This window comes from Oncorhynchus tshawytscha, linkage group LG24, assembly GCF_018296145.1.
Source record: "Oncorhynchus tshawytscha isolate Ot180627B linkage group LG24, Otsh_v2.0, whole genome shotgun sequence".
NCBI classification, from domain to species: domain Eukaryota; kingdom Metazoa; phylum Chordata; class Actinopteri; order Salmoniformes; family Salmonidae; genus Oncorhynchus; species Oncorhynchus tshawytscha.
This window is the reverse complement of record NC_056452.1, coordinates 5,661,331-5,667,330: the sequence shown is the minus strand read 5'-3', so window position 1 is coordinate 5,667,330 and position 6,000 is coordinate 5,661,331. Positions and strand designations below refer to the sequence as shown.

Sequence of the window (6,000 nt, the reverse complement as noted above, 5' to 3'; positions counted from 1 at the left end):
AACGCTCTTAACCGCTAGGCAACCTGCCACCCCATAATGACTCATAGGCATGTTTTAGTTCTTACTACCCCTACATGTCAAATCTGCTTATCAGCTCAAGCATGTCACAATCAGCAGCATTGGTGAAGCAGCTAGAGAAAGAGAGGGAGGAAAGGGGTGGACCACAGATCCTGCATCCATGCGTCTGTATGTGTGAGAGAGGGAGAGGGAGAGCGAGAGGAACGGCCTGAGTGATATAATGAAGATAGACAGATAGGGGGAGGGAGGAGCATGAGCGAGAGATAGAAAGGGAGGACCAGCGAAGTGCAGTGCTGCACGCGTGTCTGTGTGAGGAGGAGGAGAGAGTGATACAGATAGCAAGGAAGCTAATGGCAGGTTTACACAGGAATCAAGACACAGCGCTAGGCACCAACCCAAAGAAGAAAAAGGAGGGATTGCCAATGCACACACGCCCACACAGATACACACCACAGACAGAGCAGAGCATGAATAAGGTAAGGATCTTATTCTGTTTAATTTATAATTATTCTGGCAGACGTCTCAGCAGGAGGGAAGGATTCAGCAATTAAAGAGATTGAGGGATACAACGTGTGTCCACCTTTATGTGAAAGCTGCAGGGATGCTCAGCCTTGTGTGTGTTCTTGTGAAACCTGCTAGGATTCTCCAAATGCTAGATTGTACAAAAACAAGTGTAGTGGGTTTATAGAATGCCATATGTAATCTTTAAATCAAATCTATTTAGTTTGCTATAGCTGCTTTATGTTAGATTTGATATTAGAGGTAGCATTGAATGCCATGGAACTGTAGGTTGAATGATACATTTAGTATGTCTTTGTGTTCTGTGTGGGGGGGGGTCCATGTTGATAAGCGTGTGCTGTGTTAATGCAAAGTCAACTTCTCAGACTAATTATATCCATTGATACAAATTGCATTTGAATTGCAAAGATGTATTATGAAACATCAGTAATGGAATGGCAAGGACACACATTGCATTCTTAACTTGCATGACCGCCCATGCTCTCTTTGGCCTGGAATGATTCAATACATGACCTTAGAGTGATCTGGTCATCTCACGATATTTATTTTTTAAATACTACAGCATATTTTGAAACCACTTGCCATAAGCCATCACATTGCTTACACCAACTCGTTGCTTTTCAGACACTTTAAGGGACAGAGGAAAGAGGTTTGTTTGCAGACCGAGCAGTCAACCATTACTTAAGGATAACAGGTGAGGCCGGGGACTTTGTCACGCACCAACACACACACACACACACACACACACATTGGGTAGAAGGGCAGATGGTGCCAGGTCTGTGTTTTGAGTGACCTTGCCTTCCCCCTCTCTGGCATCACCCACAACAACAGATAAATCATCCACTCTTCATCTGACTCTACAGGCAGTCAAACAGGTGGTGAGGGGGAGAGAAAGGGATGGCGAGTGAGAGGAAAGAGAGGAGCGTGCATGTGTGTTTGTGCGTGACACTACCCTTGGCATTGACAGAGAGATGGGGAATGGAGAGAGATGGAGGAGAGAGAGAGTGAGGGAGGGAGGGAGAGGGAGGAAGAGAGAGGGAGAGGTCAACAACAAGGGGTCAAAATCTGCTGAATGAAGACCGTGCTATCATATAATACTGTGACCTTAGCTGAGGGTTCACCATCTGTCATAGAGACAGGCACTATGAAAGGCTATTGTATGCCTACGCAACGTAATGATGAGTAACCTTGCCTGAGACCTGAAGACTTGTGTCAGAGCTAATGCTTATAGGCTTTGTCTCAATAGGCCGATGTGGTCCTGAGACACAAGACCGTAACTACAGGAGTGAGCTATAACAGATTTGAAGAAAATATCTTAATGATCTCTTTAAAAATCTGTTCACACTGCTTATCATTTAGGCCTCTGAAGTTTAAACAGACAACGATTTTGGCTTTTAACACTGTCGCAACCATGTCCATTAGCCCGATGCTTAGGGACTTGGCTAAAAGTACAGACCTCTTTGTCTAATGCTTAGTCTTCTGGACCAGATGATAATCCTCTCACCACCCTCACTACAAAACTACTGCATGCAGCAATATAGTATAGTGTGCATGTAACAGAGTGCCATGCCACAGACAGAGATGGCCGCCTCGCTTCGCGTTCCTAGGAAACTATGCAGTTTTTTGTTTTTTTACGTGTTATTTCTTACACTAGTACCCCAGGTCATCTTAGGTTTCTTTACATACAGCCGACAAGAACTACTGAATATAAGATCAGCGTCAACTCACCATCAGTACGACCAAGAATATGTTTTTCGCGACGCGGATCCTGTGTTCTGCCTTACAACCAGTGTCGAGTGGATCACATGCAGCGACCAAAAAAAAAAACAACTGAAACGAAGCGGTCTTCTGGTCAGACTCCGGAGACGGGCACATCGTGCACCACTCCCTAGCATTCTTCTTGCCAATGTCCAGTCTCTTGACAACAAGGTTGATGAAATCCGAGCAAGGGTAGCATTCCAGAGGGACATCAGAGACTGTAACGTTCTCTGCTTCACGGAAGCATGGCTAACTGGAGAGACGCAATCCGAAGCGGTGCAGCCAGCGGGTTTCTCCACGCATCGCGCCGACAGAAACGAACATCTTTCTGGTAAGAAGAGGGGGGGGGCGTATGTCTTATGGCCAACGTGACATGGTGTGATGAAAGAAACATACAGGAACTCAAATCCTTCTGTTCACCTGATTTAGAATTCCTCACAATCAAATGTAGACCGCATTATCTGCCAAGAGAATTCTCTTCGATTATAATCACAGCCGTATATATCCCCCCCCAAGCAGACACATCGATGGCTCTGAACGAACTTTATTTAACTCTCTGCAAACTGGAAACGATTTATCCGGAGGCTGCATTCATTGTAGCTGGGGATTTTAACAAGGCTAATCTGAAAACAAGACTCCCTAAATTTTATCAGCAGGGGTGGAAAGACCCTGGATCATTGTTACTCTAACTTCCGCGACGCATATAAGGCCCTGCCCCGCCCCCTTTCGGAAAAGCTGACCACGACTCCATTTTGTTGATCCCTGCCTACAGACAGAAACTAAAACAAGAAGCTCCCACGCTGAGGTCTGTCCAACGCTGGTCCGACCAAGCTGACTCCACACTCCAAGACTGCTTCCATCACGTGGACTGGGAGATGATATTGCGTCAGACAACAACATTGACGAATACGCTGATACGGTGTGCGAGTTCATTAGAACGTGCGTTGAAGATGTCGTTCCCATAGCAACGATTAAAACATTCCCTAACCAGAAACCGTGGATTGATGGCAGCATTCGTGTGAAACTGAAGGCAGAACCACTGCTTTTAATCAGGGCAAGGTGTCTGGTAACATGGCTGAATACAAACAGTGCAGCTATTCCCTCCGCAAGGCTATCAAACAAGCTAAGCGCCAGTACAGAGACAAAGTAGAATCTCAATTCAACGGCTCAGACACAAGAGGTATGTGGCAGGGTCTACAGTCAATCACGGACTACAGGAAGAAACCCAGCCCAGTCACGGACCAGGATGTCTTGCTCCCAGGCAGACTAAATAACTTTTGCCCGCTTTGAGGACAATACAGTGCCACTGACACGGCCTGCAACGGAAACATGCGGTCTCTCCTTCACTGCAGCCGAAGTGAGTAAGACATTTAAACGTGTTAACCCTCGCAAGGCTGACGGCATCCCCAGCCGCGCCCTCAGAGCATGCGCAGACCAGCTGGCCGGTGTGTTTACGGACATATTCAATCAATCCCTATACCAGTCTGCTGTTCCCACATGCTTCAAGAGGGCCACCATTGTTCCTGTTCCCAAGAAAGCTAAGGTAACTGAACTAAACGACTAAGTAGCACTCACATCCGTCATCATGAAGTGCTTTGAGAGACTAGTCAAGGACCATATCACCTCCACCCTACCTGACACCCTTGACCCACTCCAATTTGCTTACCGCCCAAATAGGTCCACAGACGATGCAATCTCAACCACACTGCACACTGCCCTAACCCATCTGGACAAGAGGAATACCTATGTGAGAATGCTGTTCATCGACTACAGCTCGGCATTCAACACCATAGTACCCTCCAAGCTTTGAGCTCGAGACCCTGGGTCTCGACCTAATGCAACTGGGTACTGGACTTCCTGACGGGCCGCCCCAGGTGGTGAGGGTAGGCAACAACATCTCCTCCCCGCTGATCCTCAACACTGGGGCCCCACAAGGGTGCGTTCTGAGCCCTCTCCTGTACTCCCTGTTCACCCACGACTGCGTGGCCATGCACGCCTCCAACTCAATCATCAAGTTTGCGGACGACACAACAGTGGTAGGCTTGATTACCAACAACGACGAGACGGCCTACAGGGAGGAGGTGAGGGCCCTCGGAGTGTGGTGTCAGGAAAATAACCTCACTCAACGTCAACAAAACTAAGGAGATGATTGTGGACTTCAGGAAACAGCAGAGGGAACACCCCCATCCACATCGATGGAACAGTAGTGGAGAGGGTAGCAAGTTTTAAGTTCCTCGGCATACACATCACAGACAAACTGAATTGGTCCACTCACACAGAAGCATCGTGAGGAAGGCGCAGCAGCGCCTCTTCAACCTCAGGAGGCTGAAGAAATTCGGCTTGTCACCAAAAGCACTCAAACTTCTACAGATGCACAATCGAGAGCATCCTGGCGGGCTGTATCACCGCCTGGTATGGCAACTGCACCGCCCTCAACCGTAAGGCTCTCCAGAGGGTAGTGAGGTCTGCACAACGCATCACCGGGGGCAAACTACCTGCCCTCCAGGACACCTACACCACCCGATGCTACAGGAAGGCCATAAAGATCATCAAGGACATCAACCACCCGAGCCACTGCCTGTTCACCCCGCTGCCATCCAGAAGGCGAGGTCAGTACAGGTGCATCAAAGCTGGGACCGAGAGACTGAAAAACAGCTTCTATCTCAAGGCCATCAGACTGTTAAACAGCCACCACTAACATTGAGTGGCTACTGCCAACACACTGTCAATGACACTGACTCTACTCCAGCCACTTTAATCATGGGAATCGATGGGAAATGATGTAAATATATCACTAGCCACTTTAAACAATGCTACCTTATATAATGTTACTTACCCTACATTGTTCATCTCATATGCATACGTTGATACTGTACTCTATATCATCGACTGCATCCTTATGTAATACATGTATCACTAGCCACTTTAACTATGCCACTTGGTTTACATACTTATCTCATATGTATATACTGTACTCGATATCATCTACTGTATCTTGCCTATGCTGCTCTGTACCATCACTCATTCATATATCCTTATGTACATATTCTTTATCCCCTTACACTGTGTATGACAGTAGTTTTTTTTGGAATTGTTAGTTAGATTACTTGCTCGTTATTACTGCATTGTCGGAACTAGAAGCACAAGCATTTCGCTACACTCGCATTAACATCTGCTAACCATGTGTGTGTGACAAATAAAATTTGATTTGATTTGATTTGATGGTACTAACAGATTGTAGTCCCACTACTATTCAATAGACCACTCTGTATTAGAAAGTACTACCAAAGGCATTCCTCTTGTCCCGGACCATATAAGCCAGTAAGAAATGTCATGTTGTTCAGTGGCAGGCAGACAAATGTCAGTGGGAGGAGGCTGTCCACTCTAAGCTCTCCTCTACTGCTTGTTATCAGAGTCCTGGAGAGGGGAGGGATGGAGGAATATAGGGGATGGACAGAGAAGATGGCGAGGGAGAGAAGGAAAGTAGGGGGGAAGGGCAGAGAGGATGGTAGGGAGTAAGAGAGAGGGAAAGATGTGGGCATGAAAGAAGGGTAAGAGGGATAGGGGTAGAGTGGACGTGTAGGGAGAAAGAGAGAAGAGGGATGGGGAGGATGAAGGAGGGAGAGAGGGATAGAAAGATGGGTTGGGAGGTAATGAAGAGGAATGGAGAGGGTGAATTGAGGAGAGAGAAGGGATACAGCTTTT

General features: G+C 47.0%; 1 protein-coding gene across 2 annotated transcripts in view; it reads left to right on the top strand.

Moving 5' to 3' along the window:
* The first annotated feature begins 254 nt into the window (after nt 1–254).
* LOC112223826 (MAGUK p55 subfamily member 3-like) overlaps nt 255–6,000 on the top strand; it is a 38,260-nt gene continuing 32,514 nt past the window's right edge. For both annotated transcript variants that reach the window (XM_024387073.2, XM_042305223.1), the window contains exons 1-2: nt 255–494; nt 1,162–1,231. The gene's annotated coding sequence lies outside the window, so the exon portion shown is untranslated. The remainder of the gene's footprint in view (nt 495–1,161; nt 1,232–6,000) is intronic.